Source organism: Topomyia yanbarensis, chromosome 3 (assembly GCF_030247195.1).
Source record: "Topomyia yanbarensis strain Yona2022 chromosome 3, ASM3024719v1, whole genome shotgun sequence".
Lineage (NCBI taxonomy): Eukaryota > Metazoa > Arthropoda > Insecta > Diptera > Culicidae > Topomyia > Topomyia yanbarensis.
This window is the reverse complement of record NC_080672.1, coordinates 936,011-963,550: the sequence shown is the minus strand read 5'-3', so window position 1 is coordinate 963,550 and position 27,540 is coordinate 936,011. Positions and strand designations below refer to the sequence as shown.

Sequence of the window (27,540 nt, the reverse complement as noted above, 5' to 3'; positions counted from 1 at the left end):
GGCAGGCCTGCATAATATGACGCTGCCTGTTGAACTGTTCCACAGTTAGTGTAAACTGCAGTTAGTTGTGAGATTGTGTGCGGGAAATTGCAGTTTAGTTCTACTAGTGAGATAGCAGATTGTATAGTGCATTACTGTGCATGTCTATGATGCAAACTAGTGACCGTCAACCTGAAACTGCACTCCTCCGGTCTCGTGTACTGTAAACAGAATACATTGAAGGAACTGCACTGGACCCGACTCGGTTTTCAGTGGTGTACTACTAAACAAACGGCACGACGGATGTAATCGTAGTAGGCGATGGATGGCATTTTCGCCTGTGTTTGTATGAGTGCCAAACTCGGAACCATGATGGCGGAAGTCATTGTGTAATTTTTAGTTCGGATAATGTTTTTACTCGAAGCGGGCCTCAAAAAGTGTCATCCACTAACGAAACCGGTCTAAATCGGCAGCCCAAGTGCCAATCAAATCGAAAGTGATAAATTTGTTCCCCGCCAGGTTGAAATCAGTGAGGAAAAAGATTTTTTTTTACTAGCGTCCGGCCAAGAAAAACAGCTCTCAAGTGAAACGGAATCCTGTTGCTGAGGTGGCATTCTTGATACCCGACTGTATACATATCAGCGGATAGTGGCCAGGAAGAATAATTAAGCTAATCGACGATAGCATATGTTTTTGTTATGTTCCCCGTTGCAAGTGCAAAGGAAGAAAATTTGAAGTTTTGAACAACAAGCGAAAAATTCAAAATACCCAGCTGCCAACGAACGGCGAAAATCATAGGAAGTGGCTTTGCATCGAAAAGGAAAACTGTGTGAATGTATTCGGTCAGCTGGTATGTGTGGCGCTTACGATAATATATTTACATACAGTCTAATTGAAACACAATTGTCGAAATGCGACTTCAATGAGGATTGTGATAACCGCGCATGAGTTCAACAAGTTTCCTCTCGTGCAGTTTGACGCAAATAATGGTTAATGAAGAAAAATTGTGGATTACATTTCGTGGAGTCGTTGGTTATTGCAGTTTGTAGTGAATTGCAGGGTGAGTGATATTAGCTTTAGTCACTACATGAAACTAAATTAGTAACAGGTAACTAGTACAAATAATGCGGATAATAAACACTCCTGAGAGATGCATTTCAATGGAATGTGTTAATGGACAGACTGCTCTTGTGCGACTTATCAAGAATTCAATTAGTGGATTAGCTAGTTCGCATATTCGATTTACTGTAAAACTAAATTCGAAAATTGTTTCTAAAGATGATTTAATTTAATTACTCCCCCTCGCTTTAATAAACCGACCAAATGCAGATTGAAAAGAGATCCAGGCAATTGGATGTATTGATTTTAGGCATCCGTAATCGGAAGCGAACATAATACTTCATAATCGTATACTTCTTCCAATGAAGTAATATGACATCGTCATCGGACTAGCGATATTGGTTTCGTCAAGTGGAAGTAAGTGTTTGTGTTTTACCTGCCGGTATTATTTGTATAGGTGCGATTCATCTTTTGCATTAGGAGGGAGGAAAACCGCCTTCGTTACACGGTGGGCTGAAACATTAAACGAGCATGCTTCGTGATGGTGGTATATTTATTTGTTTGGATCATTTTTAGGCGGGTTCTTGTTAGAAGTGGAAACAGACATTCTAGGTAGCAATGAAGGAACAATCCATGTTTCTGTGCTTTGAAACCATTGATTTAAATTAAGTTGAATATGGTCGTTAGTTAATTTGCTCCAAAATTGATTATATCTGTATGAATTTTCTATAACTTACCCAATAACACTTTGGCAAGGATAAAGTTTTTGAAAATTTATAATCCTGGGATTTGACGAAGAGACCTGGTATTGGGACTCTTCAAACTTGTAGCATCCAAAGCTTACAATAGACCAGACGATCTTTGGAAGCTAAAGGGCGCGTGCTCCGGGCTGGCGGATTGAAGCTATGGAAGTTGAGTTCTACGCAGGGCCGTCTTAAGAACACTCGGAGCCCCTGGGCACTATTGAACTAAGGGGCCCACATCATTGAACAGCTGTAAATAGATGTATATTAGCATGGTTTTTTATGCCAGACTTTCAAATTTGAGCCGTGTGCCAACAAACCATCAAAATAACTGGAGAAAATACATAGTTATAGATTCTAATGCCAAGTGGTATTATACGCGCAAGATGGTCTGAGTTGATCCGAAAATTTATTAGCAAGTGACTCTATCATGCGCAGAATTTCCAAAAAAAAATCCCGAACACCCTAATGTAAAGTTAATAGCGTTTAACATGATAAAGGGGAATATTGCAGAGAAGAATCGTGTTGGAATCAAAGAATTCTGAAACGAGACATATTGTAAAAGCCATTGGAAAGATAAGAGGACATTTGAAGGTTAGAAATAAATAAATATTGTGTGACATTTCTCTTAATAGCAATTGCATAATATAGCAGAAACCTGACAGAATTAACATGTGGTAATATGACCTTCATAGTTGCATGACGTTGTTTAAGAATGAAGAGTGCTTTAGTCAAGGGAGAATGCTGAAGTATGGCGAGTTCACCGTCCACCATTTGAACGTTGGCTTGACCAGTAAAAAAATCTTTGTATTCCGTGGCTTTCGTAAAAAAGCGCGAAATTTTGTTTTTATAGGGTATCTTTAATAAGTACGGTTTTCACATGTTCAATCTGAATATTTCAACATCGAGACTATAATTTCCAAACGTCGTATATGGGCGAACGTTGATATTTTAGGAGATTAAGTAAAGTAAAGCATCACACATTCTAATTCTTACTATGCTGACAAATTAAAGAAAGAAGTATTTGTTGTTTATTTTATTGTTGTATTTTTTGTCATTTTTCAGAGTTCTTTTCCCATAGAGCTAAAGCTTAAGAATGCCCAATCTATAAGAAACGATGTGTCATGCTTCGAACTGAACTATCTTAAATTGGAAATGCATTTGCCAAGAAATAATATTCAAGTACACCATTTGACCGTGCACGATATATTGGCTTTAACGTTTCAAATTCTTTTTTTTAGCGTATGATAGCCATCTCGCGATGTTAGGTCCAAAAATGCAAACAATAAATTTGAATGTTAAGATAATTAGTTTTTAGTTTTGAAACTACGAGAGTTAAAATACTACGCATTAATATTGTCCCGTTTAGATTGGTTTAGAACAACATTCCTGATGTGATGAAACTGGTCAGAGTCGACATCCAACTTCGGAAAAAGTCACAAATTCTTTTACATTTAACTTTTCACTTCGCCAAGTCTCATCACCTTTGAACTCAATCCATATAATGTTGCTTCTAAGCGCTCATATCGCCTGGAGGTTCGTTCATGTTCCATCCCCGCTGTAGGAATAGAAATAACGGCTCTTTGCAATATCCCTTTGTGCACGAATTTTTTGCCTAGGCAGGTTTTTTTTTGTTAAATAATTCAATAAACGTATTGTATACTCGTTTATTATGACCGGCTTGGGAAGATGTATGTAGAAAGTAAACTAAATGATTCATTTTTATTAATAACAAACTACCAACTCACATTTTATAGACAGCGACGGTGGCTAACTAATAGACCTAAATGCTTTTTACCACAGCGTGTCTAAGTTTAATTCAAACCATCCTCCGTAAGGGAAGTGGCTCACATTTTATTGTGTTCCTCGTTTAGGAGTAAACTGAAGTTTTAAATTTAACCTACATAAACTACATTGTAAAATATAAATAATTTTACTTCAGGATTACAAGGCTTCATATTATCAGAAAAAAAATATTATTGACAAAAAGAATGGAGTCACTCCTTTTGAGAACAATAAAGTGAAGTTCCAGAATGTTTGAAAATTGACCTCTTTCAGGCCAAAAACAACATTATTGGTTCAGTACCAGTTTAAGAGGTTCCAGGCATAGTGGAAGAGTAGAATATAGAGAGGTTTACTTTTGTAGATATGTCCGGTAACGGTTCCACATGTGTCCACATCAGCCAAACACTTGCTAGACAGATTTTTTGGCCATCTGTTTGTCGCTACGGCTCCGAACTTTATATATTTCCCTGTTTTTGCTCAAAATAAATTGAAACTTGAACTGAAATGTTTGTGTGTCTGATGCTTTTTGATGGTTTGGCTACATGGAATACGAATCAATATGCGATTCCGAACTGCTTTGCTACCGATTCATTGATATGATACATTGGGATATTGGTAAGGCAATGCCAGTATAGACTCTAAACTGTGAACCACAAATTCAAATTTTTGTTACGAAAAAATCCAAGTGTACCTTTTTCTCGAAGACAGACGTTAGTATGGATTTATATCCATCCTGAGTGAGGCCCTAAAAATCGCGGGGCCGCAGGCCTTGGCCCAGTGTGCCCATGCGAAAAGACGGTACTGGTTCTACGGTCGAATGTGCTGAGCGTTATTGCATGCGGAGTGGGTTTTTTTAGTTGTAGTCAACACATGTTCTTTACTGTCTGCTTGGCTCGAAATACACAGGTTTTCGATTAGACCACTAGTGGGCGGAACTAAAAGTCCAGTATCTATAACAAAAACGCTTTCAATCCACCTAACAGTGTGATGAGACAATTCTTATAACTCTTATCACTCTCTTCGGATATTATATCGATAGAGAACATTTCGAACTTGATGTTCACAGATAAAAAAAATCATGTAAAATTACGCTAACTATACAGTGTGTGTGAGCGTTAACATCCTATCTCCCACTAACTGGTAGTGATTTATAGAAAAAAGATGTTTGTATTTAAATATATTCATGCAAATATCTTGGTTCATGGATTTAGGTAGGTGTTAGCTCAATTGACTTTCAGATGGCCCATTTCGTGTACACTGTCAGACATATTCCGAGGTCATCGTTCCCTCAACCAGCCCCGTCTTAATGTAATGTTTGTATCAATTGGATTTTAACATTGCAGTAAAACTTTCGATTCCTTCCCGGAAGGAAGAAATCGACGCGTATTTAGTGTATTGAAATATATATACATATATGTAATGTAATAATCATAAATGATAAAATTCACTTACTCAAAAGATCTTCCTTACTTAACCTTCCGATGAATACGCTGAATTGTATGACATCAGCAGTACACATTTGGAAACTTATTTCTCAGCTTTGTTGAATCGAATATTGCTTGAGGTGTCAGTATTAAGTATGCGCATGGTTGTAGATATTCGATCAGTGATATTTTATTTTATTTATTTATTTATTTCGTCAATCGATGTAGACTGGTATAGTTACAGTAATGTTTACATTTTTCTTATTTACTAAAATATATATATACGTAATTTTATTATAAATAAAACAATTTCAGCTTTTACAGAATCATTTTCTTATGCGTTAGAATTTCTTTTATGTATAAAATATTGTGTGAGTTTTAGTTTGGACATTGTAAAATCAATTGATTCGCAATAGCGGTTATAAACAGCCATCATTCGATTTATAGGGCCATATTTTGCATAATTTGTGCGATATGGAGTTATTGAGAATATGCTTCGGTTTCGTAGCTGTCGAGAAGGTGCATAAAAGTTCAATTTGGATAAAATTTCGGCTGAATCAATACGATGCGAGACGATATTATTAATGAACGAAAGCATTGCAAATTCACGACGTTCCTTCAATGTTTGTATATTGATAAGCATGCAGCGTGCTTCATAAGATGGCAAAGGAAATGCTATCCAACCTAGTTTACGAAGGGCAAATAATATGAATTGTTTTTGTACAGATTCTATTCTTTCTTCATGTGTGCTTGAAAAAGGGCACCAAACGATGCTGCAATATTCCAATATCGACCTAACATAAGCAATATATAATGTTTTGATTGTATACGGATCTACAAAATGATAACTAAAGCGTTTTATAAAACTGAGCATGTTGTTAGCTTTGTGAATAATTGTGTTATAATGATCAATAAAATTTAACTTGGAATCTAATATAACGCCTAAATCCCTAATTCTTTCACATTTTGCTACAGTCTGTCTTCCTAAGGTAATCACAACATTCGATGTTTGTCGTTTTCGACTAAAAGTGATTGAATTGCATTTTTTCACGTTTAGCTGTAGGAGGCTTTTTTGACACCACGTGTGGAAAACTAGAACTTCGTTTTGGAATGTATCAATATCCTCGGCATTTCTTATCTCCAAGTAAAGTTTCATGTCATCGGCATAGATTAGTACTTTCAGTTTTTTGAGAAGGAAGGAAATATCGTTCACATATAAAATAAACAATAGAGGTCCTAAATGAGAGCCTTGTGGAACTCCTGAGGTGACTTCAATTGGATTAGATTGCTTTCCTTTGAATTTGATTATTTGCTGGCGGTTGGATAGATATGATTCTAACCACGTACGCAGCTCAGGCTCAATTCCCATCTTTTTTAATTTATAAAGTAACATTGGGATGTCGATTCGATCAAATGCTTTACTAAAGTCTGTGTAAAGTGCTTCCACGTAGTTTCCATTGTCCATTGCAATCAGTGAATAGTTAATAAATTCTAGTAAATTTGTTGAGGTCGAACGACCTTTGAAGAAGCCATGTTGGAGGTTAGTAATTCTGTTTTTTATTTGAAGAAATATTTTTTCGTTAATGATTGATTCAAAAAGTTTCGGAATGCTGGAGATTATGGCTATTCCACGATAATTGCGAACGTCAGATTTTTTCCCAGATTTATATATAGGTACTAAGAAAGAACTCTTCCATGTTTTGGGAAACTCTCCAGATTGTAAAGACATATTAAAGAGCCAGAACAATGGAGTTGTAAGCTCGGTTGCTAGGTTTTTCATAAATAATGGTGGAATTCCATCAGGGCCAGCACCTTTTGATGAATCCAAATGGTTTAGAGCATTGAAAATGTCCTCCACTATGACATGACTGACGCCAATATCCATAGGAAAATCTGGAAGAAAAGCAAAATAATCGCGATCGCGATCTTGTTCAGAAAAAGTTGTATATATTTCTTGGAAGAATGTTGCAAATAGGTTGCAGATTTCTTTCGGGCTATTATGTACGTTGTCATCCAAGTGCATTGTTGATGGGAAATTATCTGATTTTAATTTAGTTTTGACGTAGTTAAAAAAATTCTTTGGACTGGATTTAATCTGCTGTTCAGTTTTGGAGTTGTAATCCGCAAGTGCAGAATCTATGGCAATATTTAGTTTATCGCAAATGTCGAGATATTGTTCCAAGTGCTCGTTATTTTGATTTTTCTTGTATAGCTTGTGGGCTTTTTGTTTCCTATTTTTCAGATTTTTAATTTGCCTATTGTACCAAATAGGATGCTTCGAGCTACCGTGTCGTCTTTTCTTCTTAATGGGCACCTCTTCATGAATAATTTCGAAAATTATTTTGTAAAATACGTCCAGGGCGGTTTCAATATTCGCTTCATTCCTAAGAGTATTTTGCCAGTCGACATTACCTACCTTCCGTCTGATATTGTCATAATTAGCTTTATGGTATTCAAAGACTTCCTCAAAGTCATAGACGTTGGGTTCTTGATTTTTATGGATGAACAAAGAAAATTCAATAGCAGTATGAAAAGCTTCATTTTTCCACAAAGGAGCCAAAGATTCAGATACACAGAAATCATCCTGAGTGTTTGTAAATAAAAGGTCAAGATAGCAATTCTGTTGATTTTTTACATGATTAATTTGATTTAATCCTATGCTAGCAGTTTTGTCAAAGATGAAATTCAATGTTTCGTTTTCTCCTACGACTGGGATTAGAATATTTTCATTTTCAGAATCCGGAATAAAATCGGCATTGCGCTGGTTAAAGTCTCCGTAAATGTGAACTTTGACCTCGACCGGAAGTTCAAATAAAATTTGTTCAGCAATTTTGAGAAAGGCTTCATACGATGATATATTAGCATGCTCTGGTGGGAAATATACAGAGGCAAAAACATGTATTTCACCTGAAATGCTCGCTTTAACCCACACATGTTCAAATTCTTTAAACTTCACTGTGGGAAGAATTTCAGAATTAAATTGAGCCGAAACGCCTATAAGAACTCCTCCACCAGACTTCTTTTGAGATACTAAAAGATTTCGGTCGTCTCTGAATACGTTAAAGCCACTACCAAAAATTTCCTCACTTTTTATGCTATCGTTCCAACTTGTTTCAGTGCCTAAAATAACAGAATAAGAGGAGCTCAATACATTACTATAGATTTTGCTCATTTTAGATGCGCTCTGCATACGATTAAAATTTTGACAATATATCAAAATTTCTGAAAGCGTTTCTGATAAAGTTAATGGCAATTTGTCATACTTAGAAATATCATGCAAAACTATTGATCCGTTTTCATCCGTAACCGGTTCGTCATGGTCTGCCTCTGAAGAGTGCGTTAGGTTGGACGAAAACACGAATGCTCACAGGAACAAGCTGAACAGCGCTGAGAAAAGGAATTCGTCAGGACAGAGGTTACAAACCTATCTGGTGCGAAAGTTGAGTTAAATTGATGTACAACCGGGTATGGATTCAGTGTTTCACCACGTTGAAACCTGATACCACGCTGATTTTCAAACGGAGGCCTAGAGAATTGCACCCTTGCCGCCGCAAGTAGATCCTTATCCCGGGGAAGAGAGTTGCCAGCTGTTGGACGACCGCATTGCGTATTGTTGTTGTTGTTGCGATTATTGCTGCTATTGTTGTTGCGATTGTTGTTACGATTATTATTGCTATTGTTGTTGCTATTATTGTTGTCATTGAGGTTATAGTTATAATAACTGCTTCTGGATATCTGATGTTTATTTGTCTCATTAGTATTACGGCTACGTTGGTGTCTGTTTTTATTGCGATCATTTATTACCCGATGCAACTGCTTTTTATTAGCTTTTCTTCGTGCCATCGCCCTATCTTTCATCTTTTGCTGTTGAATTCTATGCTGATTACGTGTGTCGTACTCCGTCCAGTCAGAGCGCCACACTTTCTTCGAACCCAAAAAGCGCCACCCTTCAGTGGCTTCGGCAGTGGAACGGTGACCTGAGTCACCCGATTTTGTTGATTGGGCATTTAATTCGTCCATCAAGCTGGGGCCCGCTGGTGGCAAACAAGCATCGCGTATACTGCTATCCAAAGTGTTAATTGAGCCGGCAAGAGATTGTACTTCTTTGAGAATGTCACTGCCAACTGAATTTGTTATAATTTTCACTTCGTCTAAAACTTCACGTGTAGGACGCGATTCACTCAGGTAGTGTTCATTACAATGAGCTGCCATATCTATGGTAAGGGTGCTCAAGTTCTGAACTTCGCTGCAGATTTTTTTCAATTCTCTGGTCAAATCGGCAGTGAGATCATTTACATACTCTTCAATGTGTTTTTTTGTGGATCCCATAGATATGTTGAATAGTGATGTGATATGGTTTTTCAGCGTGACCAGCTCATCGGCCTTATTAAAAGAATTACTGTCAATGGCCTGCGATAGTGCCGATACAGCATTTGCCACTTGCGACGATGTGTTTATGTTCACATTCGCCACTGATTCTTTAAGCTGCAGCTCAACATTTTCGAATAAGTCAACAATTGAATTGAACTTTTTTATGTCGGCTGCTATTTGTAAGTTGCAGTCCGTTTGCGTAGTTATAGATTCAAATAATTTTTCCTGTTGGTACAGCACTTTTCGTGTGTCTATGCCTACCTTTAGATTATGCTGGCAATCTGCACACAGGGGAATCATGAAGTGCGAGATAAATTCTTCTTGATTTCGCTGGACTCCTACACAAGCTGCGTGATAACATTTTCTGCAGAATTCACACTGCCACAAGAAACGATCGTCGCTGATATTACAAGATGTCACACTGCAGCTCATTATGATAACCGTTGTTTAATAGGATTGAACACACGCGCGACGGTAGAAAGATAAATAAATAACAATTAACTGCGGACCGTAAAAACACGTCTATACACAAAGGCGTTTAAGTGCAGTATGATATACTGAATATCATCATATTTTGTTCACTCTAGATAATCCCATGCACTGTTGAGTTTTTGCACATCATCAATAATCCTAGAATGTGGTTCTTATGTAAACTGTTGCAGTTTTCTTCCCTTCCGATTACTTGTCCGCTTTTCCAAAGGAAAAAAAGAACTAAAATGATACAGAGAGGAACAATATGAGAATATATTTTAAGAATAAATAAATATATTTTGTCCACTCAGTACGGTTCAACTGATATGACTCAGGAACATGGTTAGTTATATTTTGTGATATAAGCAATGCTTATATTATATTATATATATTATAGTTTAGTGACCTAAAGTAGTTGGCAAATTGTAATTATGTAAACTAAACTGATTTTAATAACGTACATGTTTCCATTTCAAATCTTCGATAACCCCTGACAGTGATTGCGATCGGCTCAGGCACTTTTGCGCCTCATGCATTCACTGACTCACAATTGACTTGTGTCTCGACCAACTTGACACAACGCATCCATTCCCTTTACTGAGCAAAGGGCAGGGTAAAATTACGCTATACTGCACATAAAGGGAACGCGACTAATGGTGAAAATTATGCGTGTGATTAATTTTACATTGACCACAAACCGTACTATAAATAGCATACGTATGTGTTGGTGACCATACTGACAACAACAAAAAAAAATCCCGACAAATTATATCGAGACTTGAACCGACAAGCATTGACTCACCAAAGACACCCACTTACTGACTGAACTAAAGCGACACATTTTTTTATCTATTCGTAAACGCTGTTAAGAGTTAAGAACTCTTAATAGCGTTTACTCAAATTTTCAATGCGACTGAGAACTGAAAACTGAAATCGCAGCTCTTGATATCACGCTACACAGCAAATATTTATGAAAATTGACTTAAGCGTATTTCATAATATAGTAGATAAACTATTCGTGTAATTAGGCTTCACGAAAAAAAATTATGTATATCATGCACATAGAATGAACACTGAAAATTCTGTCGTTTTTTTTGGAAATTTACATTATTCTTTTCATACGAAAGCCAAGAAAATTTTACTGAGAAAAATGTATTAATACCTTTCAGTTAAGTGAATTTAGTATTCTTTTAGAAGTAAATTAATTTAAAGTTAGTGTTATTATTAGCGTTTTCGTTAATTTTCTTGAAATAGTAAATAATAAATATTACCATTATGGAAATAAGGCATCTCAGCAAGTTTTTGACTCCATACAATTATCTCTTTTTGTTTCGACGCAAAATCATTTTTATCACATCGTTTCATATGCAAAAACAACGATTTTGAACCCACTACATTTGTGGTGAGATTATGTCGTGTTAACTATTAAATAGTAGCGAAATGAAAAGAGATATTAAAGTTATGGTTAAAGTGTCTAATAACAAGTTATAGAGAATGTTAAGAGGCACCAAATGAACAATAGTAACGATTAATTTGATTGATAATTAGAATGAATACAATGCTCTGAATATGAGCAATTCTATTAGTAAAAAGTCAATGCTAATTATGAGCAAAACATACATCGATAGGAAATTTTCTCAGCTTTTCAATGAAACCTTGGAAATAACGATATAAAGCATATTTTTTAGATTATAGTCTTTTAAGCACTTGCAAGTCGATTACAGGAAAAGTTTAGCAATGAAATTACAAATAAATGAGAAGAGATAGGAATATTATGTTGAAGAACAAATTACTAATCGTCCTAAAACCCTCCTTTTGGATGATAGATATTGCTATAATCATAATTCATTATTTTGAGAAAATTAACGAAAACCGACTCAAAAAACTAACTTTTAACTACTTTACAACTAGAAGGTAATTAAAACTAATTAACTGAAAGATATGAGAACACCATTCAATCTATCTATATAAAAGTCAATGTTTGTATGTATATGATTTATAGACTCCCAAACGGCTTAACCGATTTCCGTAAAAAATTATACACAGTAGGTATTTGTTATGGGGCGTGTTTGTGTACTATTAGTTGGAGATTATATGCCCGCCAGATGGCGCTTTGGAACAAATTGTGTTTTCCTCCTATTTCGTTGAAAATCGCAGCAACGCGCGATGGGTAGGGTAAGGTGGGGCAAATCCGACCGTTGGGTAAACCCGACCCCCCTCTGTTACCGAAAATCAGAAGCACTACGCGAACTAATATTAATGTTGTCGTGTAGAGCATCGAAAATAATCATAATGGTGGTATGACAGCATTTTATTAGTCTACATTGGGATGCTCATACGACAAAAAGTGTGTTTTTACAACTTTTGATTTGACTTTTGTGCATCATTGACTACAAGATATTTCTGATTGTTAAAGTGATTGCATAATAAATGTAAGTGGATTTAAATTCTTTGATTTAAGCCCTACAAAGTGCATAGATGAATTTAGTTCAACCTTTTTCATATTTTTTTTAATTGCATCATAATGAAAAATGACGCGGTGGGGCAAATCCGGCCTCTAAATATTGGGGTAAATCCGCCCGCTTTTTTGCTAAGAAAATTTCTATTTATAAAATTGAAATATATTTTTATTGTTATTGTTTATTATTTTTATGCAAAATGGTTCTTAATTACAAACGAAAGACACAAAAACGTGATGATTATAGTATTAGCAATTACTCCGATGCACAAGGGAATATCATTACGTGCTACTGCTCGTGATTTTAGCATTCCAAGATTGACATTGAACTCCATTTTCTTCATGTTATAATTCAATAACACAACATTCATTGATTTATCATTGATCAACCATAAAATTTGAGTAATATCTGCACTAAATTAACCAAAAACATAGGGGGTCGGGTTTACCCCACCATTTTTGAAAACAGCGAAAATGAACATTTTTGTAAAACGCTTGTAACTCAAGATATTCCCAAAATCCAAATAAAATGCTATATACAAAAAGTTGCCCAGGAATCCTTTAATTTGGTATATAAAACGACTTGATCCGATGTAAAATGAGCATTTTACAGCCGAAACCATTTACAAGGTCGGATTTGCCCCACCTTACCCTATTAGCTAGTTCAATATGAAAATTTCGAATGGAACTAAAAGATTTATAATACAAAGTATATTTTTTGAGTTAGAGGTATTTTAAGACAAATAGATTTTTTTTTACATAAAAAGTTCAATAACTCTGTAACGGTTGAGATCTGATGGTATGTGTGGAACAATTTTTTTCTCCAAATATGACAGCCAATCACCCCTGGAGAGGTTCTCAACCACGAACCAAACATCCTGTATGAAAACATATGTTACATAATTTGAGGTAAAAAATGACAGGCAGGGCCATATGCCTAATTCAAACGAAGAAAAAGGAACTCCGCCAACTTATGCCTTCCGCGATCTAGGTCTGGGCTCTCCTACTATTAGTTTATCTTTCGGCATAAATCATTACATGTGAACGAAACCAGAAATACTACAGTTCCAGATTTCGCTCGGCGACAACACTGCCCATGATCGCAAATGAGTCCCATAAAGATAGAAATCCCATAGAAAACGGGACAAATATACGATCGTGGGCAGAACACCTGACATGGAAACTGCCACTAATCACGATGTAGTTAGTGAGATGTGAGGACATTTTTTCCGAAACTATATTACCTTAAAATATATATTTGAGGGGGGGGGGGGGGGGGTATATTTGAGCTTATATGAGACTACTTTTAGTTAATTTTCGATAAGATCAATTGTTCCAAAAATCATCTAAACAAACATAAAATTTATTCTAAACACGCTCAACTTCTGTCCGTCTACAATTTTTGATGTTTGGTGGTTGACTATTTTCCTTATACAGATCGATAAAAGTTATACAATACAAATTAGCCTGCCCAGAACAATAATATTTTTTTGAAAACTCAACCGACCCACTTCTGAGTCGATTCCTAGTCCCACCAGCAGTACCTGCACAATTTTGAAGCAAATCGGACAAATCTAGCTACCCGACCAACATGCCTGAAGTGTTCATATGGGATTTTACGACAATTTACATGGAGAAAACCCACTAGCTCGCATTTTCGCCGCTAGGTGGAACAGTATGCATCATATTATCACTGGTGAGGGTGTAGCGCACGGCCGACGGGTGGCCACTGATTTTATATGACAGGAGTAGTAGTTTATAATACGAATGCGTTAACACAGTTTCTTAGGTTTATTGACGACGATTAATACGACTTTTTTTACGCTTATTTTGACTTTTCTACTCATACAGCAGCACATTTTTTCCCTTAGGTTATTTTATTTCACAAACACCCATTGGTATTTTCATAGAACAAAGTAGACACTGTATAGCTTTAATCATTTCCAAACACCTTCCACTAATAATTAATATCAAACCGTTCTAATCGGACACTTACTCAGCAAAGATCGAGCTTTAGCTTCTGTATCGGTCTAAACCTGAGCGGGCGGCTAACTAAGCACAACAGGCTACTTTCGCGCCGAGCGAGGGTCACTAACAACTAACGACTCCTTTTTTCGCACGCGCGCCTGTTGCGCGTGCGAACCCTAATTAACTTTTCACGACTGACTTCTTAACTCGGGTTTAAAAGACTTTTTAACAACGCGGGTTTATCACTTTCGCGCATTTCTGAGAGAAATGCACGAAGTTTTGAGAAAGCATTTCTAAAGCTCTCTCTTGAACTGTCGGTCGCTGGCCGATTCATTTAAAAACAATGGACTGCTCCATAAGGTGATACCATGCCCCTGCTACAGTAGGGTCGCGGCGTAAGCAAACAATTTTGTTGTTATTAAACATTGCCTTCGCGTATACAAGGCGCAGCGTTAATGAAACTTACTTAGCTTAAGGCTAATTCTTTATGATGCAACTTAACTCATGGAATCGAGCATCCAAGAGATTGGCAAATGATGATTGAATATTACCGGGATTGAAACCGGAGGAAATTAGGGACTCTGCATGCCCCCTTACTTATTGAGCTTGATGTTGCCTCGGAGAGACGCATCATCAAGACAATTGCGCGGGTTACCTTTAAATGAGGTAAAAAGTCTTTTGTACCTTAATTCCTAAGATTGCCATTACAAAAATCATATTTGTTGTTACTTTTGTCAAAACCAAATATTTACAATTTTCTATCATTATTTGACATTTTCTTAACATCCTAACTTTACGATGGTCCTAGTGTGCACCCCTGCTGTCCTTCTCGCGGCTCGTCCAATGCTTATACCGGTGTTTTCACCAGTGTGCTGCCTGGCTGCTTCCTCTCGGGTCGATAATGGTTTTCGGGACTTTGATCTCGGGGCACCGCCTCTGGTCCTGCACCCTCCTAGTTTCGTTTATATTCGCACCAGTCAGAGTTTGGTGTTTCTGACTGTGCCTTCCATTCGCCTTGCTTCGGGATGTCCAACCACCAGTGTCTAACATGACGGTGGCTGTCTTTCGGCGCAAAGTCGGTTTTGGTAATTCCGACTGCGTATAGTGCCTCATTATTGGAGCGGCTGACTGGGCTTTTGATTTTCTCCAGTCGTGTCTTCGTTCGGTAATTCACCGCAGTCGGACGTTATGGTAGTTCCGACTGGGGCAATATATATGTGTTGGCCGAGCATCAGTCGAATTGTAGTGTGTCGACTGTGCGGCATGCTTATTGTTCTTGTATCATCGGTCAGAGTGTAATGTTCCTACCGAAGTACTTTGTAGTTAATTATATGACCGTAGTCGGGTTGTGATGTCCCGGCTGTAGCCTTTTTGCTCGTGTTTTGGAGTGAGCCGGGTATTGGCTGTACCGACTTCACTCCCTACGTCTTCTTCTTACTTCCAGTAGCGTATACTCATTTCGTGCCGGTTTGGCTTTCCGTTTCTTGTTCTTGTTGTCTTCTGTGGCGCCCCTCAATCGTTCCCGTCACCACCTTCGACTGGTTCCATCCTTATCGAACGCGTTGGGTAGTCTAACAATGCTACCTTAATCCATCCTTGTCGAACGCGGTGGGTAGTGCTCGTGACTACCTTATCCACAGGGCACACACTTCTCTGGACTTCTGCTTCCACTTTATACAAAATCTCCTATGTTTAGTAGTTATTATTATTTTTGTCAATATACGTTATTTGCTTATTTGTTGTACGGTTTTGATAATTTGGCTGCTATAGATTATTATTGTATTAAAAATATAAACAAACTAATTTTTTTTTGTGTTATCTTCATTCTCAACCTGTAATTTACTATATCTATTTAATTATTTCAATTTGTGTTTGTTTTCAATCATTTGCTTTAATCTTTAAAATTTGTCATATGTGAAATTACTTTTGTTTATAGTTTGTTTTAAAATGAAAACCGACTCGATTGGCAATCTTCCTAATCTTCTAATTTATTTTTGTCGGTGATTCTTTGCAAAAGAAAAAGAGTGTTAGTGGTTAGTATATTTCCCCCAATTCCTTCTTTTTCCCCAGATGTGTTTTTTTTCTTTTGTTTTTTTCGAGATCTTTTGCTACTTTGCTCATTTTAATAATTTCGAGTTCTTTTGCCTATTGTGCTCGTTTTTAGTAAATTTCTTTTTTGTGATATTGTTTTAGGCTCGAGATGGATAATATATTTTTTTTGTGTGTTCCTCGAGTTGTGTCTTTTTTTTGTAATTGTGTTTTTTTTTTCATAATAATTTTTTTTCATAATGCATTTTTTTTCTTAAAATTTTTTTTTCAAAAATGTTTTGTGTCGACAACATTTGTCGAAGCGAGGTAAGTGTTTTTTTGCGGGAATACTTCGTTATCTTCCTTCCTGTCTATTGTGGCTATTGTGTATTTGTTGCTTCGACATCTCCCCCTATCCAATTGAGGTTGACCCAGGAGGGTACCTGTAAATAAAGACTTAAATTCCCGAAAAGATACATGGTATTTGTAACCATGCGGTTATGAAGGAAAAGTACTCTGAAAACTTACTTACCATAATCAACTACATCCATCCTAGAGAGAACCTGAAAATTACAATAGCCAAGGTGGACTGATGCGCAACTTGTGAAACCAAATCGAAATTCTCCTAATAATATTTAGAAAGATAGAAAAAAAATATAACGCTCATTTGCGACTCTTATGAAATTGAAAATGAAATTCTTCTGCAGTGTCTGTCTCTACTGCAACTTGTTGATAACTTTTTTGTTTTGGCATATTTGCCCTTTTCATAAAATATTTCTCATCTGGGCGTTTTACTCGCCATTACTACTCATCTGCCTTTCATTATGTGTATTTATGTTTTAATCAGTACCTTGGACGGATTCATGTCGCGTCTCTTTGGTAAAATGTAATCTTCTGAGCGTGTTCGTTACACGTCTCTTTATAAATTGTTCGATAATGTCTTCTACTCCCACTTTCACGTTTTTCGTGACGCTTTCATCACCTATATATTGTAGTGTCCATTAACACTTTTCTTTAATTATGAAACTTTTTCCCTTGTTTTCACCGGTAAGATCTCCTACTGATTATTCCCTTCGTCTTTGTCTCGTATTCCTGTTCTTCACCCTTTTCGCCCTTACTTGGTTTGTCCTCGTTTGTCAACCTTTTCGTCCTATCTAACATTTTAGCACTCGTTCATACTTCACTCATTTATCATACATCCTGGCGTCAGTTTCCTTGTGTATCATACACCCTTTTCATTCCAGGGGTCAGACTTCCCCTTGCTCATTCATTCTTGTGTTCCCATCTCGATACTTCGGCATTGTTAACTCCGGAGTTTCAAATCGTAGTATAGCTTACACGATCCGATTTAGAAAATACGTGAGACCCCCCTATAATTTTGGCTCTAGCTCTGGTCCTTTGACTCTGGCTTTTGGCTCTACTTTTATTTTGGCTCTGGTTCGCTGACTCAGGCCCTTCTGTATTTTTGCCTTAGTTTGGTTCAGGTTTCTTGGACTCTGACCATCTCTTGTATTCATTGTCAATGTTTTGCAACCTTCCTTTTGACTGCACTTTTTCCTGTGTTACACTTGCAAACAACCTTGCAAAATTTATATTACTTTTATTCGCAACCTTTCCTTCGATTGCATCTTTTTCATGTTTCTATTATATCCCATATTTTATACGACAGTCTACTTGACTCGTTAATAAAAAAAAATTTCCCACTTTCTGGCTTTATATTTTCTACCATTTTAAATTGCTTTTTATCGACAGACACTGCTTATTTTATTTTAAACTTTTGATTTTTTTTTTTTGACATAAACCCTTTTTTTTAATTAAATATTATGTCCTCGTTTTATACACTGCCCTTCATTTTGCATTCCGTTCTTTATTTGTTCTTCGTTGTGTTGTTCGTACACATATTTATTCTTTGTTCCTATTGTATACTGAATACACAATGCTGACTAGTATATACATATTGATTTAATAGCTACTTGTGTTTATATGTAGAATAGTTTAATAAGGTGAATATGTACATATGTATTTACAACTATGTACATTTTTTTTTTATTAGAGCTCAGTCCATATACCTTTTTAATCGGTTGACATGTACTTTCTCGAGCCTATTTCCGTTTTTAATTACGGCTGTTTGTTCACTTGGCAGTTCGACCACTTCGTATGGTCCTCTCCATAGATTTTGCAATTTCTGTCCTACACCTATGGGGTTGGCTTTAACTAACACCAATTCGCCCCACATGGGTTGCCATACGTTTGTGTTTTTATCGTATATTTCTTTTCTTTTTTGTTTCGATAAAATCAAATTTTCGCGCGCTTGAGTATGCATGCGCTTGAATGTAGACCGCATCTCATTCACATAATCTTCATAATATACGCCATCACTGTCCCATTTGTATACTGAGTTCGGGATGTTTGCGCGTTGACCATATAGTAATTCGAATGGTGTGTAACCAGTCGATGAATTTAACGTTGTATTATATTCAAACGTAAAGAAAGGCAAGTGTTGATCCCAAGTTCTCGGATCCTTTCCAACGTACTGCCTTAGATAGATTTTTAATTCTCTATTGGACCTTTCCACCAAATTAGCTTGTGGGTGGTAGGTACTTGTGGTGATTTTCTTTATTTTTAAAATCTTACATACATTTTTCATTAAGGAACTTACAAAATTTGTTCCATTGTCTGTAACTAACTCCAAGGGAGTTCCAAATTTACAGATGTAGTTTTCTACAAAAGTTTGGGCAACCGTCGAACTTTCCTGGTTCTCCATCGGTGCTACTGTTAAAAATCTAGTTAGGTCGTCTTGCATGACTAGACCGTATTTATTTCCCCAATCTGATTCGGGTAATACTACAATATCCATGTACAATTTTTCGAAAGGTGCAATGGAAGTAGTTGTAATTTTCATCGGAATCTTGTTGGACCTACCAATTTTATTCTTTTGGCACGAGTCACATTGTTTGACGTAGTTTTCTACGTCTCTACGCATGTTTTTCCACTCGAATAGTGGGCTTATACGTTTTAACATTCTTTTACTTCCGACATGTCCGGCCAGCGGAGAGTCATGAAACTCTTTAAGAACAGTTTCTCTCTCTTCTACTGGTACGTGCATTCGCTCTTTCTCTGGTGCATATAGAGTGAACACCTTATTGAATTTTCCTGCAATGAATCTTAAAATATTTGTTTCCAGTGTAGTTTGTATATTTCTGTAAGAGATAATTTGAATGTTCTTATCTCCTTTCATATGTTAGGGACAGTTTGCAAACGCGTCTACTAACCCTTCAAAAAATACTTTTGTGTCGGCTCTTGATCGGCTTGACCCGTTTAATATCATTCCCCATATTTTTCGGTTGGGTATCGCAAATACTCTACCGTTCAAATAATCTTTCAACCCATGAGGTAGGTCGACCAATTCGCTTAGCTCTTTATAGGCTGATTTACTGTTGACAATCACGAATGTGGCGTCTGTTTGGCTTTCTTTGATCTTGCTCTTCGAAAATTTTAATAATTTAAAATCAATACGTCCTTGGACTAGATCATTCTGGAAGTCTTGATGTGAGATCAATCTTTCAACATCACCCTTCTCGTCCCATTCGAAATCGATATTCTCTAAACCATCCATGTGCGGATTCCACTCGGATATCTGTTTATTCTTGAAAAGACCAAATCTTCCCGTTTGATCCGTAATTTGTGTTGGGGTTTTGCTCTCTGCGTCTGTCCGCCTCGCAAGTTCTTTATCTTCTTGCTGCTGTTGCCGCTTTTGCTGTCGAGTAACTACAGCGACAGTGTGAGTAATTTCATCCTTATCGGTTTCCGGATGAAGTCTTGATAAAAAATCGGCTACAACATTGTCCTTGCCTTGTTTGTAGCGAATATCCATTTCTAACCCTTGTAATTTTAGGCGAAGTCTAGTAAGAGTCGGGGAAGTCTCTTTTAAATGCCATATCGAGATCAATGGTCTATGATCCGTATAGACAATAAATTTTTGGTTGTATATAAAGTGTTTAAACCTGTTTACTGACCATACGATTGCAAGTAATTCTTTTTCTATCGTATGGTACCTTCTTTCTGCACCGACTAGACCTCTGCTCGCATAGGCTATGGGTCTATCGGTGGACTTTTCATTAGAGAGTACTGCACCAATGGCATACTCGCTTGCATCTGTTGTGATCACAAACGTATCTTTGTAGTTCGGTCTTACCAACAGAGTATCTGAAGTTAAAAAATCTTTCAATTCTTCGAATGCTTTCTGACATTCATTAGTCCAACTAAATTTTACATTTTTCTTTAGCAGATCGTTCAATGGTTTACGTTTTTCTGCTATTTGTGGTATGAATTTACCATAAAAATTAACCGTTCCTAGAAACGAACGGACTCCTTTAACTGTTTTTGGCACAGTCATTTCTTTGATGGCCTTTATATTATCTTCCGTCGGCCGAATGCCTTCTGAATCAATTGCATGTCCGAGATATTTAATTTCGGTTCTTAAGATTTGGCATTTTCCTGCCTCAATTTTCAAATTGTGTCGGCGCATAGCTTTCAAAACTTTTATGAGGTTTTCATTGTGTTCCTCAATGGTCGACCCGTAAATGATAATATCGTCTAGGTAAACGATAGCTTTCACATTTTCAATTTCATATAATATTGTGTTCATCAACTTCTGAAAAGTTGATGGACTATTTCTAAGGCCCATAGGCATTCTTGTGAATTCAAAATGCCCTTTTGGGGTGGAAAAGGCTGTTTTAGCCGCATCTTTTGGATTGATCGGGACTTGGTAAAATCCAGATTTCAAGTCCAATGTTGAAAAATATTTTGATCCTCCGAGGTTGTCGAGTATTTCGTCGATCAGCGGGATTGGATATACGAATGGTTTCGTTACTAAATTCAATGCTCTAAAGTCGACCACGATTCTATACTTTTTATTTCCGTTTTCATCGTCCTTTTCAGGTACGCACAAAACCGGTGCATTCCATGGACTTTTACTAGGCTTAATAATGCCCTGCTTCAACATTTCCTCGATTTCTGCATTTATATGCTTTTTCGTTGCTTCGGGAAATCTATATTGCCTTTTATTTATCGGCACGTTTGACGTCGTCTCTATTTCATGAACCGCCGCGTCTGTAGTTGTTAGATGGTCTCCTTTTTGGTAGAACACATCACTATATTCAGCCATTATTGATTCCATGGCTTGGAAATTATATCCTTCTAAATGATTCAAATTAAGAATTTCTAATAATTTTTCAGTTCGTTCATTACCACGTAACTGATCGTACTTTTTATTTTCAACCAGACAATAGTCCTGGTTGTCATCCAAGTTTTCTGAAATTTGTTCTTCATAATAGGAATCCACGAAGCTCTCGTCGTTGGATTCATTCATGTAATTCTTTTTGTAGTAATTCTTATTTGTACCATAATCACTAAAAACTGTCCTATTTTCTGATCCGTATTCTGGGACCATACTAGTCATACACTTTCTTCTGTGAAGTGTATCAATTTGATTATTTAATTCTTCCATATTGTACTGAGACCCAGCATCAGTATAATTTATAATTGCCTCTGTCTGGCTTGCCTTCTCGGCTGTAATTTCGCATTTGCGCGACATATTTGAGGGCATTTCATTATCTCTTACCATTTTATTTTGGTTTCTATTATTAGTCGCGTCCCTTCCTTCGGGGGTCTTATTACGTTTTACTCCGACGTATTTAGTTGGATTCTTTTCATTCGCGTTGTTCGGAATATTTTCCCCTCTTAACGTAAAATTATCAGTATTTTGTATCTTATCTCCATTTGACTTTTTGTCGAACTCATTCGATTTACTGAGTGCGATGTAGTCCAAATGCCGGGAGATAAAAACTGTGTATTCTTTTAAAAATTCTGCTCCAATAATTCCTGGAACACATAGGTCTTTTACCACATAAAACTTAATTTTATAATCGGAATTCCCAATTATGAAATTGGTCTCAACTGACCCAATGGTTTCTGTCTGTGTCAGATTAAAACCGGTAATATTTACTTTATCTCTATAATTGATGAGTCTGGCTCCAATTTTCGAGAGCGTGTCCCATCTTATTACATTAAGGAATGCTCCTGTATCAAGCATATACTTAACTTTAGTATCTGGCCTTGTAACTGAGGCGATATTTACTAGTAACTGATTGTTCCTAGTACATTCTATATTCAATTTTTCATATTGAGAAGTATCTCTTCCCAATTTATTATTGCCGTTATCTGGCCTTGTCTTGGGCCTTTCGTGGCCATTGCATCTTTCGGCAGGCAACTGCCTGTTAGTATTTGCACCCTGTCTGGTTGCGTAATAATTCCGTAAATTTGTATTTATGCTTCTTTCATTCGTGAAGCAATTTACGCCCAATTGGCTATTTTGATCTTGGTAGTGACCTATGTTAGAATCATAATCTTGCCTTCGGGGCTTCTCATTCTGTTTAAAAATTTTAGTTTTTGTGTTTTGATCAAAATCTGACCAGTAAGTTTCCGCATAATTCTGCGGTGAATATTTGAAATTACTTTCGCCTATTTCTGGCCGATAATTTCTTTCAGGTAGCTCATAATCTCTACCTTCATCTATATAATCAATTGGATTTCCGATATATCTTTTCGGTGTCCCACATTGTTGCGTAACAGTACGTGTACGCGATAATTCTAACAATTCCAGCCTGCTCTCTATCTCTTTCAGACACTGGTTTTCAATATCTACTTTCTCTAAGTAGTCCAGTAATTGCACTAGTGGCATCCCTCTGTGTCCACGCGCAAATACTTTTAACTCTTCATTTCGCAGACCCGCGATAAAATGTAATCTAAGGCTAATAATTATTGGCATATCCTTGATGCCAGTCCCTTCATTATAAACATCAATTTGGTCTTTTATTATTTCAGCCCGTATTTTATACTCTTTAAACGATTCGTTCGGACTTTGTCGAAGGGTCTCAATTTTTGAAATTACCTCTTCTATCCGTTCTCGTTTACCAAATTTCTTTATTAAATTTTCTTTTAATGCTGGCCAAGTATCGGCTTTAATTTTCAATATTTGGGCTGCTGCATTCTTTCTTAGTTTTAAGAGTACCACGTAGATCAACTCATCTCGTGACACTCCCTGGGGTATTTGCTTTTCAAAGTGTTCTATATGATAGATGAATGCATCTAGCTCATCGGTAGATCCATCAAATTCTGGAATGCATTGAATTGCTTCCGTCTTCGGAAACTCGTAATCCATCTTTTCAAAATAGAATAAATATTTAATATGGTTGCCAGCTATTAAGTATAATTGGAATATTAACTGGATTAAATCCTTTTATTATTATATTTTTATATTTATTGAAATATTTTCGTTCCACAGCACACTCTGCTGCCATGCGATTTTTAATAAATTTTTCAATATTATTAATTTATTCATTATTTCGAACAAAACCTTATAACAAATATTATGCTAATCATAATTAAGCCACCCTGATGTTCTAAAGTAAGCTTGACTATGGTCAAGGCTGGCTAAATAAACTACATCATAACTGCACGTGATTCATAAAGTGATGAATTAGTCACTTTGCGCAAAGCAACGGGTGACATAATATAGTCAGCATATAACAGTGTTTTTACCCACAGGTAAACACCGTATTCCAATGGCCTACATGGTTTTAAGTTATTATTTTCGCGGTCAAGTTATTGAAACCTGACCTCCAATTTTCGACGCTTGCCTTTGCTCGAACCTGACCTTTAATTCGTTCTTCCAACTGGTTTTGCGCTATGTAGTTAGTTCTGCCGTTGTTTATTCAAACAGCTGTGCTGCATAGCGGAGCGAAGAATTCATGGGTTTGTTTTTTTAATTTTTTTGTTTCTTTTTATGGCAACCTATAGCATGCCACCAATGGCTCTTCGCCGTCGTGCTTTTTATGAAGCTCCTGGTAGGAGATTGGTAAGAATCGCTCGAAAGTGTTAAAAAAAAAAACAGCTGCAATGCAGCTTTGGAATGTGAACTGTACCTAGCAGTACCCAGATTGGGTTCAAATCTATATTGATAATGTGAAACTCAGTCGAAGCTCGTACGCTTCTGTTTATTTATTAATTTGATAAAAGCAAACACAAACACATATCGTGCTGTGTGCTTTCCCATTTTTAAATTGATTCGTCAGAGGCTTGTTCTGAGCGATACCAACAATGTATGTCTCCCTGGTACTGGGTGATGACTAATTCTTACTAATTTTCGAACCTTCCGTGTCTTCGAATGACCGACTTAGTACCCTCCGGCTTTATGCCAGGAGGTCGGGTTGCATTACATATATGCTTTTTTTTGTGCGAGACGGTTTTCATATTGAATGAAACGTTGGACAGCTACTTTTGCGTGTCACTTACAAAGTCGGTTTCTCGTTAATTCTTTTGGTTTTTTGATTAAATGACTAGTAGTCTTGATTACTCTATCGCCTTTTTGGTTTGATAACGACGTAGACCTTATTTTTGCCTCGTCGATTGGTTTAATTTTCGTAGACTTTTCAGTTTTCTTCACCACGCGATTTCTTAATTGGATTACCCTATCTGTCATATCTACTTGATAGGTGTAGCTTTTCTAAAATTCATTTTGCATGTATATCTCTTCTCTTGGATTTCTCAATTTATAGTGGGTGGAAGAAATGTTTATTTTTGTTGTTTCTTGATTGCTTGCTTTGTGACCCCCAATGTACGGGCGACATCAAAGGCATACGTAACAAAAACGTTACTTTCGTGAAACAGAACGCTGCTGTTATAGCATGAACTTGACCTACTCCCAGGTCTCGATCAAAGACGTAGCTCGTACGTTTTTGTTTATTAATTAACTCGTTAAAGGAAAACACCAGTACTTATGGTGCTGTGTGCATCATATACGCGGCATCCAATGTCTGACCGTGGTTTCGTTTGTTTAGAAAACAACTGCATTGCTTGCGACGGTTTTCGTCGAAGCAATGGATAAATTAAATTGGACAGCTACTTTTGCGTGTCATCTACAATGTGCTGCTCCGGGTCATGATACCCTGGTAGCGCTTTCAGTGGATCTTTAATCAGTGATCCTTATATCCTTAAGGATGGTTGATATTAATAAAAAGATTGACCTGATAGCTTGGACTCGCCATTTCTATCCGTTTGTTAGTGTTAGTATAAAAAATTTGTCATCGATTTAGTGTTAATTTGTCATCAATCTGAAAATTAATGATTATTTGCTTTAATAATTTCTTTAAACCCCGTATAGCACCCCTATCCTATTTGTATTGAACTGACACAGGTCAACATCTCGGCGGGCGCACAATTCATGAGCCCCACTGACAGTTCAAATTGTTCCGCTTGTCTCGCTCAAAGCCCGATTTTTTTGCTAGCCAGATTCCGAGCGGTATGACTCAATTCTATTAGATATTTGGTAAAAAGCGAGAATATTGGATACACACCTAGAGAAAATAGTGCAAATTTACGTCTCCCGACCCTGACACATACGAGCATCAAAAATGACTCAGTCCCACGTTTGATTCCAATTTTATATGACGCTTAACTTCGTAAATCATGTAATTCCACTCCCCATACAGCGTTTGTTCTGAATGGTAGGAAGTGTAACCCTATGTCATTGCGCATGTAAAGCCTATGTTTCATGCATAATTAAACGGAACACGGCAATGTTCCATCATTTCGTCAATTACGGTTCGTTTTTTTTTTTTTTTTTTGGTGTGTAGCTAATTGAAGAAATAAAGTAAAAGTGGTTCACTTACCTGAATTGCATTGTTGCTCTGCCCGTTCTTGCCGAGGTGATGCAGACCACTATTTCTACAGCACATGGAGCGCCGCTAGTTCCACAGAGCACAACTTCACGTGATGCCAAATCTGTTGGAAACTCTTTCCAAACTCTTATCAAGCGCAAAACGATGTATTTGTGCGGGACCGTTGACGCACTCTGTCAAAGTTTTGCGAACAAAGAAACTTGCACTGAATCGATTAGATCTGCTGAGTGTTTGCCTTTTTCCATATTTAAGCTATCGCATTTTTCGTGACTGGCTTGCGAGTTTTCTTCAGTTTTCAACATCAATATTACGCAGACGATTTACGCATTTTTTTTTTCATCACATTCAATATTAACACGATCAGAAATCGTCGAATTTCTGCTTTTCTCGGATCTACACTTATGGTTAAGGTTTCCTCGCGACGAGACTTATTTCGGGCATTAAAACTGGTTACCACCAACACGCAAACTTTCTAAGATATGTCCAAATCCACAACTTTCACTCACTGTCTACTCCAATCGTTTTTGGCGTTTCCTAGCCTTTCACTTTTGCGGCTTCAAGTCCGCTGTCACCAGAATGTAGCGCACGGCCGACGGGTGGCCACTGATTTTATATGACAGGAGTAGTAGTTTATAATACGAATGCGTTAACACAGTTTCTTAGGTTTATTGACGACGATTAATACGACTTTTTTTACGCTTATTTTGACTTTTCTACTCATACAGCAGCACATTTTTTCCCTTAGGTTATTTTATTTCACAAACACCCATTGGTATTTTCATAGAACAAAGTAGACACTGTATAGCTTTAATCATTTCCAAACACCTTCCACTAATAATTAATATCAAACCGTTCTAATCGGACACTTACTCAGCAAAGATCGAGCTTTAGCTTCTGTATCGGTCTAAACCTGAGCGGGCGGCTAACTAAGCACAACAGGCTACTTTCGCGCCGAGCGAGGGTCACTAACAACTAACGACTCCTTTTTTCGCACGCGCGCCTGTTGCGCGTGCGAACCCTAATTAACTCTTCATTCGACTGGCTACCACGACTGACTTATTCGCCAGCGCGCCTGTTGCGCGTGCGAACCCTAATTAACTTTTCACGACTGACTTCTTAACTCGGGTTTAAAAGACTTTTTAACAACGCGGGTTTATCACTTTCGCGCATTTCTGAGAGAAATGCACGAAGTTTTGAGAAAGCATTTCTAAAGCTCTCTCTTGAACTGTCGGTCGCTGGCCGATTCATTTAAAAACAATGGACTGCTCCATAAGGTGATACCATGCCCCTGCTACAGTAGGGTCGCGGCGTAAGCAAACAATTTTGTTGTTATTAAACATTGCCTTCGCGTATACAAGGCGCAGCGTTAATGAAACTTATTTAGCTTAAGGCTAATTCTTTATGATGCAACTTAACTCATGGAATCGAGCATCCAAGAGATTGGCAAATGATGATTGAATATTACCGGGATTGAAACCGGAGGAAATTAGGGACTCTGCAAGGGAAAATAAGAA

At 37.1% G+C, this 27,540-nt stretch overlaps 1 protein-coding gene across 3 annotated transcripts in view; it reads left to right on the top strand.

Moving 5' to 3' along the window:
• Positions 1-227: 227 nt before the first annotated feature.
• The window catches only part of LOC131694189 (circadian locomoter output cycles protein kaput), a 35,809-nt gene continuing 8,496 nt past the window's right edge, over positions 228-27,540 (top strand). The window contains exon 1 of one of the 3 annotated variants that reach the window (XM_058982673.1): positions 228-1,039. The gene's annotated coding sequence lies outside the window, so the exon portion shown is untranslated. Of the gene's footprint in view, positions 1,040-1,093; positions 1,456-27,540 lie in introns of those variants that run through there. The other 2 variants (XM_058982675.1, XM_058982674.1) reach the window with 2 other exon arrangements.